We start from the raw sequence: 14,112 nt of genomic DNA on the forward strand, positions 1-14,112 counted from the left end.
TGTAGAAATCTTTCATTTACTTGGTTAGATTTATTCCTAAGATTTTTTCTTTTTGGAAGATATTGTAAATGTTTTCCCCATTTTCCCCCCCAGCAGATTCATTATGGCTGTATAGAAAAAATATTGGTTTTTGCATGTGGATTTTGTAAGAATCAGAATCCATTTTGGTCCTTAGTTTTTCCTTTTTTCTTTTTATTAATTCTTTTATCTCATTTGCTGAATTTGTTCATTATCACTGGCAGTCTTTTGGAGGAACTTTTAGGATCTTCTAGGTATAGGATCATATCATTTGAAAATAGTGATAATTTAACTTCTTCGCTTCCTACTTTTATCCGTTTTATTTTCTTCTCTTATCTATTGTTCTGGCTAGAATTTCTCTATTATATTGAATAGGAATGGTAAAAGTGAACATCTTTGTCCTGATTTTAAAGGAAATGCTTTCAGTTTTTCCTTATTCACTATGGTGTTTCTTTGGGATTGTTGTATACATCCTTTACGATGCTGAGATAAGTTTCTTCTATCCCTAGGTTCTTTGGTGTTTTGTCATGAATAGGTGCAATTTTGGTGAAAGCTATCTCAGAATTTATTGAGATGACTATGTCATTCTTGTCCTTAATTCTCTTTATACACTGAATTACATATATTAGTTTGTGTATGGGGTAAAACCAACTTGCTCATGATGTACAATCTTCTGTGTATGTGGTTGTTAAACCCTTCCTCTTTTTTTGTATTGTTCACTGAGGTGCCAGCTGGAGTGGCTTAAAAGTAAACTTGGTTGTCATAATTTTTAGCCTCCCTTCACACCATTATAAAGTAGAATGGAATGAGAAGTACTGTGGTCAGAACTTTGTTGAAAGCTGGATATATTCACTCCCAGGGTGGTGTTGCTGCAGAGTTCTGAATGGTGAGTTCCATCAACTGGGGCTTAGTTCTAATCAGGTCCTTGGGACTTGGCTGGATGGTATCTGCTCTGGAAATGCTAGATCAACATGCCCTTAGGGCTGGGCAGATGCTCATCTCTGCAGGGAGTCTGGATCTCAGGATCCTGCTGAGAATTCTATTTATGGGGTGGGGAAGTGAGCCCTCCCCAGTTGTCTTACACTCTGCTGCCCATGAATATGGCCTTCCCAGGCTCAGTCCTCAAGTGGAATTCCACCCACCTGTTCACTTCCCAACACTCTATGTGAGACACCACATTAAAGGGAACACTAGTTGCACTTCCCTCTGCATCTCTGACTTGAACTTCCTTGGGTACATTCTCTGTGCCTATTTCAACCATATACTGCTAGGTACACCCTAAGCCACATGGCAGGCTCACATGCTTGCTGGGGCAATACTTGCTATGATCTCCTGGGCCCTCACAGCAACAAGCTATAATGTGGCTTCCTCACAATGACTCCCACCTTAGTTCTCCACTTGCCAGTTGAGAAACAGAAAGCACTTTTTAAACACTAGTTGACAGTGAAGCTTCTTGGTCAACTAAGTTTTCTATTCTACAAGTTTTCATGTGCCAAAATGTGTCCATTATGTTTCTTTCTCTGTTTTTGTTATTTCTCTCCTTTGCAGTAAACCAGTACTGCTGCTGTCACAAACAGCTTAGTTTCAGTCTAGTCTTATTTTGTCTTTTTGTTCAATGCACCTGAATTTCTGAGTCTCTGAGACTGACTTTCAATGTTGAATTTCAGTGAATTTCCTCCTTCACCTACTTGTTGAAAAGCAGTATTCTTGCTGCTTGGATCCTGAGTTGATTGGAGCAACCAAAAATGCAGCCTTCCTCTAATCCGCCATCTTGAATCTTTCTAGATTTATGTCCAATCACTTTGTAATGCTCTATTTTGTTCCACTTTCTCTGGTTGACTTCAATTTTTTGTTCATTGATTTGACCCATGTAACTATCCTAGCTTATAGAAACCAAATTGTTTTCATCCCTAGTGGATGACCTTTGGAATTTTCCACACTATGGAGTGTTCTACACCTTTCCAAACAACGAAACTCTTATATTTATGTTTAAAACAAAGCACATTGCTCATACTATATATTCGATCCTTGTCATGTAATACCTTTCAAATTTTTCTCTTATATTTCTATTTAGCGTTTAGTATATAGGGTATTTATCTATTGAGCACTGTGCTAAATGTTTTACATATATTATCTTGTTTAATGCTTCAACAATAACTTTAATTTTTCCAGCTTTATTGAGGTATATTTGAAAATAAATGTTGTCTGTATTTTAGATGTACAAGGCGATATTGTGTTATACATGTACATTATAGAATGATTATCACAATCAAGCTTATTAACATGTCTACCTCACTTGTGTGTGTGTGTTTTGTGTGTGTGTGTGTGTGGTAAAAATATGTTAGCTCTACTCTTTTAACAATTTCAAATATAAAATACATCATTATTAACTGTAGTCATCATGTTGGCAATTGGGTCTCCAGAATTTATTATAACTGAGAGTTTGTACCCTTTGACCAACATCTTCCCATCCTTCCCCTCTCTGATGATAACTACTCTTCTATCTCTCTGTTTCTATGAGTTTTACTTTTTTATATCCTTTATATAAGTGAGATCATATAATATCTGTCTCTCGGTGTCTGCCTTATTCCCCTTAGCATAATGATCTCTGAGCTCATCCCCATGGTCACAAATGGCAGATTTCCTCCTTTTTAAAGACTGAAGGGTATTCTTTGGTGTGTGTGCAGTGGTGGGTTGTGTGTGTGTATCATATTTTCTTCATTTATCAGCAGACAGATTGTTTCTGTATCATAGCTGTTGTGAATAATACTGCAGTGAACAGGGAAGTGCAGACATTTCCTTGACATACTGATTTCAGATGTATACCCAGAAATGGGAGTGCTGGATTTTATGGTGGTTCTATTTTAAAATGTTTTGTGGAAACTATATTATTTTCCATAATGGTTGCACCAATTCATAATTCCACCAATAGAATTCAAGGATTCTCTTTTCTCCACATCCTCTCCAACACTTATCATTTGAAATTTTGATAATAGTCCTTCTGACAGGCATGAGATGACATCTTATTATCATTTTGATTTACATTTTCCTGATGATTAATAATGTTGAGTACCTTTTAACATACCTGATAGACAATTTATGTTTTGTTGTTGTTTTTGAAAAATGTTCATTCAAGTTTGTTTATTTTAAATCAGATTACTGGTTTATAATTATATTAACAGTAATATGTATTCCTTATATATTTTGGCTACTAACTCTTTATTGGATATTGGGTTTGTGAATATTTCCTCCGATTCTATAGATGGCCTTTTCATTTTGTTTTATTGTTTCTCTTGCTTTGCAGATACTTTTTTAGTTTGGTGTGGTTCCAATTATTTATTTTTGCTTTTGTTACTGGTGCTTTCAGCATCATATAAAAAAAAATCATCACCAAGAGCAGCAAGGAACTTTTTATCTGTTTTTTCTCCTAGGAGTTTTATGGTTTCAGGTCTTGTGTTTAAATCATTCAAATTCTTTGCCACATGGAAAAAGGGGTAGCCTTTAGTATAATTCCCAATAGAGTATACTTATTTCCATCTGAAACCTCATCAGCATAATCTTTAGTCTCCCCATTTTATCTGTATTCTGGACATCTGTGTTCTCATTACAGGCTTTCTCTAGCCTGCATTTCCAAGTTTCTCCCACAAACCAATTCCGAAGGGATCTCCACATTATCTTAGATACATAAACAACAATGATCCTACTTCTCTGTATCAATTTTACAGGTGTCTTTCAATTAGGTTAAATTGACACTTAAGATTAACCATCACAGAGGAAACAAAAAGAAAAGTGGACTAGTTGGGCAGTGTCCCATGTACCTTAGGAAACCAGGTATTCATGCACTATTCTCTCAGTATCTCCTTTGGGTGAAATTGCAGGCCAAGGAGATCTCTCTTGGCATGAAACTGTGCCACTTTGGGGTGGAGATGACTAAATAAAATAAAACTGTTCTTACCCTTATTCATATACTATAATTGGATATTTTCCTCCAACAATGGGCTCTGACTTCTCTGCTAGACTCGAGGACTGCTCTCACTTGTGGGTAATTGTCAAATTGTTACTTTTGTGAGGGCATGATGGTAAAAATGTGAGAATTATTTATTGAGTCTTATTTGTTCAAGAGGATCCTGGATCTGCAAGACCCTGGTGGGACAAAGGCCACAATGCATGATATAACTGCTTGATTTAATTTAATTTCTTATTTTCACATGTTGGTCAGGCACTTTGCATTCACTCGGGACATTAATGGGTGGGATATTTCTTTGGAACAATACTCCAGAGCTTTCCTTATTATAAGAAGTGATTTTGAGTGGTGAAGTTCAGAAATCTAGTCCTACTCCAACCATACTAGAATCATAGGCCACTGGGACCAGAGATGAAAGATGACTTTAGCTTTAGTTGACATAATTAATTATGTAAAAGCTTAAACTATACTAAATGATACATTGTTGACAATAATGAATTAAAATTTGAGAAACATGAATTTTCATTATATTATTCTCCATATATTTGTACATTTTTATTTTATAAGGTGATGTCTGTTTTTAATTATGGAATTTGTTATAGAGCTGCTTTTTTATTTTGCCAAGTAAAATAAACAAAAGTGAGAACAACAACAACAAAATAATAGTTTTGCTTCTACCATTGTGGCATAGCAGAGCAGATATTTTTATATGAATGAAGTACAGAGAACATACTTTAGTTTTTGAAGACCTTATTTTTACCATCTTTATTTTCTACTATTTTGCATTGGGGTGTTGGGAATTTTGTCATCGTCTGTACCTGTCCACTCACTGCCATTTGATATCCTGTGATGTGGATAATGCTAAGCTCATTAATATCCTTCTGTTGTGTCTAAGCAGCATTTGTGCTCTTCATCTATAGACAAAGCAAAGAGGAAAAGTTTAAAAATTGAATACTTCAAGAAAATCATCAGCTGTACAACTGGTCTGAATTCTGTTTGGTGTTCATATGGAATTGTCTGTTGATCTATATCAAGGATTTTGCCTCAGTTCTCCACATCATCACAAGTTCATGCATCAATCGAATATGGAAACATCTACGTATAAATCTGACAGACACAGCCAGATCACAAAAACCATGTAGCACATGACCCATGTACTCAGTGGACTTGTTGAAGGAAGAATGATGTCAGGGTTGGTCCTGTTGTCATCTCTCACACCATGAAGCGTTTGCCATATTAACTCTGCAAGATGGCACTTCCCGACCATAACCTGATCTTTTTGATTGTTCACACACACCACATTTGCAGCTGCAGGATTTTCTCAGCTGGGATTCTTTGTTGTGAGCTTTCTCCTTTACTGTCTATCACAGGTTGGGTTTGGCAATTATTAGGAGGCATGGCATGAAGCAGTGATTCCCTGTGATTCCTCAGGCAAGTGGGGCTTCATAATGGAAGGACAAAGCAGGGGACATGGTGGTGCTGTGCAGTCTGTAGGGATGGATTGTTGTGTGTTAGTGGTTTCAAGTTTGACTTTGTTGCCATGGTGTTGGGCTGTTTGGATTGCTTACTCTAGATCTTGTATATGTGCTCAGATATGGCATGTGCATTTGGTCAAGTGGAAGGAGGCTGAAGAAGCAGGGTAAAAGAGGAAATAATTACACTCCAGTTAGGAAATGAGTTAGAATCCCAAGGTAATATTTATTACTTTGGTTCACATAAATATGCTCCTCAACTTCCTTTTCAGAAATGAATCTCAGCCTTCACTTTATGGTGATCAATATTTGCAGCCCTGATCCCAGCAATCAAACAGGGAACTCAGATTAACATTCAAACTAACAATATTTAAACAGGAAATTTGAACTTGAGCTGTGGATTATGGTCTTTACCTTTCAAACAAAACAAGGTTTACATAATCAGCTTTCATAATATTTTTTTGCCAGTGTCTGACATTTTCTCCTGGTTTTGGCCTTTCCACATTCAATGTGATATGCTGAGAAAGAAGCTATTATAAAGCGACCCCCCCCCATTTCTTCATCTAAAACCTGCTGTAAGATGACTTGCTCCACAGTTTTCTAGCCAGAAACTCGATGACCATGTTTCTGTTTATGTAGTGTTTTAAGTGGGGCCTCCCAGTATCTCTTTAAGCACTGATTGTCATAATTGCCTAAAATTTTATGTGGGATGCTTCAGAATTCTTGACTGCCCAGTTTTCCCAAAGACCAAATGCACAGAACCAGGAGGACTACATTAAGTGTTCTGGCACAGTTGCCTGTACAGATCTTGACTCATTTACTCATTCACACACACATCCATTCTTTCATTCCTGATTTCACACGTTTTTATAATTATCCATTTATTTGTTTGTTAACCAATTAGTCACCGAGGATTTAAAGAAAATGAATGACAATTTACCAGCCACCAAAGAGGATAAAGTGGGAGAATCAGAGATAAATAAAACAAGATCTAACATTTAGAAGCACACAATTTAACTGGAGAATAGACATGTTCTAACAGAGGTAGCCATGGAATACTACAGTTCTGAAAAAATGGTGGTTCATTTTGACTTTAGTGTAGATGAAAAGGGATGGAAAAGCCATCTCCAACACGGTGAATTAGCATTTACCATTTCACTAGCTTATTTGATTAGAAAATATATGTTTCTGAGGAGCTGTAATTAATATTTTGTGAGACACTGATGTTTAGGAAAAGCTTCTGCACTATGCTCACCCAGGCCTTTGAAACCTGTCTCATTTTGTCACAATCTCTTAGTCTTGGAGTATTGACATTCTGAGGTGCCAGTGAACCTGCTATCTCCCCAGGAAAGTATCTTTTAAAAATGTTTCTAGTTTATTCAGTCCACTTTCCCTTCTCCTGGGAAGCAGCACTTCTTTGTGATTCCTGCTAAAACACCCTCAACATCATTTGTCTCAGCTATTTCTTTCTTTTTCCCATGTGTTCTCCAAGCTATTATTGGAAAACATGAAAAAACAACCAACATTTTTGTCAGGAACAATTACTTATAGTTCATTTTGTGGGTCCTCAAATGATTAATATAATACTTGAGATATTTTAGTGAGAATAATTGTAAGATCTATTGTTTCTTGATAAGCTGTATATCGCCTTAAGTGCAAGAAAAGATCTCTGGATTCCTCAGTACAAGAAACTTTTTCCCCAAGAATTCTTAAACTAAGTTGGCTCTTTTTTGCCTTGTGCATTTGAAAAGGAAGGGGAGATCTAAGCTAACAATCCCTAAGACCAGTTCCAGCAAAAGTAAGATTTTTGACTTCTAGACTCTCATGTTGTGCTATCTACTCCAAAAAAAAAAAAAAAAAAAAAAAATCAGAGCCAGATGAATTCTAATCTCTACTGTTAAGGTATAATGGAAATGGCTGATTTTGAAGATATTTAAATGAAATAATATCAGAAGTATTAAATATTATTTTTATTATTTACTCTGAAAGTTACCCTATCCTAAACCTTTTAGCTTGAAGTTTTAAGAAAATCTTAGGATTAAGTCATTAAAAAAGTAGTTTTCTGACTCAACTCATATTACTTAATTCTTCATTTTGGCATCCTGAGAGCCTTATGAAGGACTCCAGACCTTTCTAACTTTGTGAATTCTAATTGCAAATCTCATCTCAAAAGAAATCAAGGAAAACTTCTGCTCTAGTCTTATTTGGCAAAGCTACTCTGCCAACATTTTCTCTTTTGTCAAATGAGCATTATCAATAAGCTGTAAAAATGTTCCTAGAAAAAAAATATTAATTTAATGTACACTTATTAGTCATTTAGATAATGGGAAAGTTTGGATGCAGATTCAATTATCAAGTCCCCTTGCATTTTCAACAATATCTGAATCAAGAAGAATGGTCCATTAATTACCTGTATTGTCAGGGAGAGTCACTTGGGAGACTTTGGAACAAAAGGAGTATTCATTAGTGGAAAAGAAAATGGATGGAGCTTGAGTTCATCATTTCTCTCTTTCATGCCAACTTTGAAAATGGCCTGACTGCAACTCTTAGCAATGGATTCCTGTAATTGCCAAAAATTCAATAATGTGTTTAGAACACCAGGATATGGCTTGCGTTATCACAGACAAATGCAGGGTCGGGTTGGATTTCTGCTGCAGGGCACTCTTCCTTGTGTGAGGAAAATTTTTGCAACTTGAAGTTACTTTCTGACCCAATTTCTGTGTAACTTGGCCCAAACCCAAGGTCAACAGGGAAACAGAAGAAGTTTCCTCCCTTTGGCCTGTAGTACACAGCTTTCCCTTGGGCACACAGAGCCATCCATACCTCCAGGAGTGCTAACCTTGGCTTATGATTGAGTTTTTATATTGATTAAGGAAAATCCTACCAATGTGTGGTGCTTTCTGAAGTGTCATGAAGCTCTTGAAGTCATGTAGCTTGTATCATGTACTTTCATTCATGGAAATGCTTTAACAAGATTAGGATCCCATTTCCACCAATTCTGTGCTTATTATTCAAATACTTATTGTGCAGTTCCCATGTATCAGGCACCAGGACACAGCAAGGACTCGGACATGTCACTGACTCTGAAACACTTACAGGAGACAGAGGCGTGTGAAAACATGAGTGCCCAAACCTTGGTTCCCTTTGGTACTGGCTAGATGTATTACTTAGTTTACAAGTGAGGAAACCGAGGACTAGGTAACACAGTCAAAGATCAGGAATTGCAAAAGTTTTATATAAATTAATATGACGAAAAGTTCAAACCATAGACTTATTACAGCTATTGTTCTCACAGAATTGTGGGAAATACAGAAAAATGCCCAGGTAAAGCGACATATTTCTTGTCCTGTGATAAATGCCCAGAAAATGTAATTTGACATTACTCTTATTTTTATTATGCCATTCAGTCACCCGTGTTAAAAGAGCATGGTGACTAAACATATTCCAGGCCTTCCTGGCCACAATCAAACCCTGACCTGGACACTGGACATTCATGTGATGTTTGGCAGGACATGTCACGTCCTCATACCTGGTTTTCAGAAAGAAGACATTTTATTCTCAGCAGAAAGTTACCTTCGAGGAAGCAATTGCATTTTCTGTATTGCTTTCTGCTGTAGGCTCAGCTCACAGACCCAGGCCTGCCAGAGTAGAAGTTCATGAATATGTGTTGAATGAGTGAATAAATATATCCCAGACTTATTCTAATAACCAAATGACTTAACACATATAAAGAGCTTAGGAAAATTTCTGGTATAATCAAGTATTCAATTAATGTTAACTTGCTTATATTTCCATTGTTACCATTACTGTTGTTTTTCTTATCAAATGCCACTTCCCCCATGATTGCCTCTTTATCCTTTGGACACTCTAATGTGTTTGCCTCTTTACACGGTTTTCTTCCTTTAGGAGACTACGTTGTGTTTGGTAGGCACTGCTCAGGTGTCCTGTGGCCAGCACAGCAAGTTGCCACTCTGAAATCTCAGTCTTCATTTGATGCTGGTGTTCCTATATCCTAGGGCTTGTGGCTGGTTTCTAAGTCAGACATACAAGGTTAGTAGATAGAACAAAAATGTCAGATAAAGTTTTCAGGTTTCCCTTTTTGGTGGTGCTGGGGATAGAAACCGGGACCTGTGGATGCTAGGTAAGCACTCTACCATCCTCAGTTAAGGGGAGTTAAATTCGCAGCCCCTTGGGCTTTCAGGATAGGCATTAGACACTGGCACTAGCTGTGGACTTTCCTTCTCTAATGGTGCTTTCCGCTCCCATGGAATCACCCTGAGGTGTCTGGTGGAGGATGAGGGGACAAAAGGGAAATAGAACACGTATTGAATGTCTTTGACTTTTATGACAGAGGATTGGTGTTGTAGTCTTTCCTGGTTAAATGGCAGATGGAAATAAATGGCTCTCACAAGTGAAAGCTATATATATAGCTGTATAGTTTTTTCTGAATAGAATTTTAGAGCTGCACACAGGATTTCAAAGGGTCTGTGGATGGTAAAGCCTACACAGTCACAGAGAGGCAAAGTCTATGTGAGAGTTGTTCTGATATGGGAGAGAGCTTAGTCTCTTGAGATTGGATTAGGGTAAGGCATCAAGAATGCCCTTTTTTATTGCATGCCATTTTAAATGGATACCTTACTAAGCAATTCCCAAAGGAATGTTCCACCAAGTGGTAGGTTGCTGTGATGGAAAATAAAACAAAGAGTTTGTATGGGAGCCAGGCAGACTGCAGTTGTGATCCAGGCTCTGCTGGATTGCCATGGAGAGTTGCCTACCTTTTCTGAGACCCAGCAAAGGCTTTGTAGAGAGGGAGTTTGGGTGGTGGTAGAGTTACTAGAGTTTACTTATCCTCTGGGCACACAAAAGACCACACTTTGCAGCCCCTTAAGAGTTTGATCAGCCCACGTAAATAATTTTGAACAATAGATTATGAGAAGAAGTGACACAGATCTCTTCTAGGCTAAGGCAATGACAAGTCATGACAATTCTTCAATATCTCTTCCCAAAGGAGGTTTTGCATTGAGAAGGGGAGTCACACATGAAAGATCCCAGACACTAACCATTGCACAGAGCATGGCTGCTCCAGAAAGTTCCCTTATTGGTTTATTTGCATTTCCTTATCCATCTTCTCAATGAATACAGATAGCGTATGCAGCATGGTGTATGGCATATAACAGGCGCTGTCTAAGAATTAGAGTATGGGATATGAGGAAGGTAGCATCTGAGTCCCTACCACTAGTTGTCTTTTATATAGTTCCCGTAGGAAAGGCTAACACATATCTGACAGTTTTTTTCATTATCATGACTCCCATCTGTCTGAAAGTATTTGCTATGGAAATGGTGCTCAGGAAAACTTTGCTGAATAAAAGTGGCATGGGAATCTGAGGTTGACTCTTGGCCACTCCAAATGAACTGCTGGTACCAGGTAGGATCAGTTGATTGAACTCACCAGACTTGATAAGGGTGATAATTCCTTAATTTGCATAGAGCTTTAGAGCCAAGAAGTCAATTTCAGAGATGATATTTGCCTTATTTATGGATGATATTACATGAACTGTATTCTCATATCAAAGTCTCTACTCTTTTGAGACAAGATAGGCTGGTTTCCACTCTCACAGTAACATTACTTAATGTTACTTTTACTCAGACATAAAATGAGGCATTAGTGTACACAGAACTTTTGTTCTCTGTTTTTAGTGTGTGCACTTCTCAAACATGATCATCTCTGGGGGCCAAGCCATGGGCAGTGGATTGGGGATGCGCCCTCAATTAAGGAGAGCTTCTTTCTTGATATGAGATCATCCTGTCTATATCCAGTGGGAGAGTGGAGGACTGGATTGGGGTATGGCATTAAGAATGCCCCTTTTATTTCATGTCATTTTTAAAATGAAGAACTTACTAAGCAATTCCCAAAGGAATGTTCCACCAAGTGGTAGGTTGTTGTGATGGAAAACAAAACAAAGTGTATGTTTGGGAGCCAGGCAGACTGCAGCTGTAATCCAGACTCCGCTGGATCGCCCTGGAATGTTGCCTACATTTTCTGAGACCCAGCAAAGTCTTTGAAGAGAGGGAGTTTGGATGTGTGGTGGTAGATGTTAGAGTTGACCTCTCCTCCTGGACACAGAGAAAACCATCATTTTCAGCTTCTAGAGTGTGGTCAGACCTTTTAAATGACATTTTCATTCCATGGAACTACTCTAATCTATGAGCCCAGATGGTGTAAGGTCAGCCTGGGGCACACATATGCAGAAACACTGTTGTAGTAACCACTTTCTGAAGCATTTCTAGATGATACCCGATCCTCACCCTTTGAGCATAGGCTGGACTGAGGGACTTGCTTTCAATGTATAGAATTTGCCCAAAGTAATGGGCAATCACTTCTTTGCTTCTATTGTACAAGAATAAAGTATTCATCTTGCTATCACTTTCTCTCTTACTGGCACCGCCTTTCTTGACTCCTTACTTGCTGTCTCTGGAGACGCTGGCTTCTAGGTGGACAGTCCAAGGTAACCAGGAACTGAAGGTACCTGCGAGACACGGGGTCCCTTGGAATTCAAAAGCCTCTGTGAATGAAATGGTGCCAAGGACTACTGAGAAAGCTGGGAGCACATACATGTATTCCCTTAGTCGATCCTTGAGATGACCCAGTCCCTGACTGATGCTGAAGTTCAGCCTTTTAAGAGAAAACAAGCCAGATGACTCATCCACGCCTGAATCTCTGACATGTAGAAACTATGAGATTTGTGTTTTAAGTTGCCAAATTTCTCAATAAGGTGTTTGTAGCAATGGGCAAGAAACCCACATGGTATAATAACTTTGACTCCTCACTTCGTCTTTCCTCTTCAAATTTTGCTTTGGTTGCATGCTCACACTGATTGACCGGCCCTTATGTCCAGGTTTTAGGGAACGCTGGCCAGCAGTGTATGTTCCATGCCTACTTGGGTCAATGAGAAGGAAAGGTGACATTTTTTAGAGAACTTCCAGAATCACATACAATTGGGAAAAGTTATTTTCCAAATAGAGAACATGTGCGAGAGTAACAGACAACCAGTGCGGAGGTGAGAAGGGCAGGCACTGCACGCTTGGGATCTCATCTGAGGATTGGCATGATCGGCTGGAACACCACCCACAGAATTCCTGAGCAGCTTCCTGAGGGAGTCATCCACCACAGGTTCTCCTTAAGGATAACAGAATGTATATGTCTCTCTGTTCAAAGCAAGCATATGATAATACATATCCCAGCACTTTCCTGATCAAATGAAGACACTCAGTCCAGCCATGACTCTGCAGGAAGTATGAATGAGTTTGCATATGTTTCAATGACTGAGTGACTTAAGTAGCAACTTGGAAAAGGGAACACTAGTGATAACCTCCTTTGAAAACCAGTATTTGGGAGCACAATAGCACTTCTATTCCTCCTGACAGGTCCTTTAGTGCCCAGAGTTGGTAGAGAGAGCCTGGACTCCATAGGCTCCTTGCTACACCCAAGCCGTCATTCCCACACCACCACTTACCAGGAAGTTTTATGGAAGGACCACACATGTGGAGACGCGACTGATTAAAATAGAGTCGGAGATCCTCATTGACCTCAGTACTATTTGGGCGAGCTCAACCAGGAAATGATTCAAGTTAGTAAAAACATGGAATTAAACAGAATTGAGCATCCAATTGATTAAGAGCTTACCACATGGAGAGAAAAGACCACAGGATTCGGGTCAGCAGTCCTGACTTTCTGAGCACTGAGGAATTAAAGGGTCGTGGGTGGGCAGTGCAATCTGGTGTGGTTGGACATTCACTCAGTAAGATGATACTGGAGGTGTTTAAAAAAGTCAGCTGGGAAGAAAGTTCATAATTTTTTTATAGAAATGAAGAAGAGATTTATGATTTCTAAAAGTGATTTCATGAAATAGGATTCTTGGAAGTCCTAGGAACAAATTATTTGAACAGAAAGACATTTAAATTCTTTCATCCCTGAAAGGAGAACCATCTTGTATTAAGTACATGATACTTAGCAAATTAATGTGTATGTGTGTGTCAGTTTCTTCAGCCATCATACAGAGATGTCTACTAAGACACTTTTCTTGTGAGGTTTCAGGACGGAGTATAATAGTGCCAGGCTCTCTGAATGGAGAAGCAGATTAGTGAAGTGGTTATGCACCTGGACCCTGGAGCCAGACTGCCAGGGCTTGAAGTACAGCTCTTCCACTTTCCCAGTGTTTGCCAGCAAGTAAGTCTGAGCATATAGCTAAATTTTTCAGTGCCTCAGTTTTCTACCTGTAAAATGGAGAAAAGGTGGTAGTGAGGATTGAGTAATTTTTAGAAAGCTACTGACGGATCTTCTATTATATTCCAACTACCACTGTAGGTGTTATCAGTGAACCTAAAGGAAGGAAGAACCTTTGCCTTGGTTCTTACCTTCTGGTAGAGTAAGGGAGGTAACACAGGGCAAGAGAATGCCACTTTGGAGTTTCAGCCATGCAGGAGAATAGGGGTTAGGAGAGCCAAGAGGGGAGAGGACTGGGAGTTCCAAGAAGGCAGGTGGCCATGTTGTAGCAGCTGGACCTATATATGGAGATATATGGACATGTTCAGGCTGGACCTATATATGGAGATACATGAACAAAAGTTTACAAAAGAGGAGGGGAATGTCCATGAAAA

Source organism: Callospermophilus lateralis, chromosome 8, assembly GCF_048772815.1.
Source record: "Callospermophilus lateralis isolate mCalLat2 chromosome 8, mCalLat2.hap1, whole genome shotgun sequence".
Taxonomy (NCBI): domain Eukaryota; kingdom Metazoa; phylum Chordata; class Mammalia; order Rodentia; family Sciuridae; genus Callospermophilus; species Callospermophilus lateralis.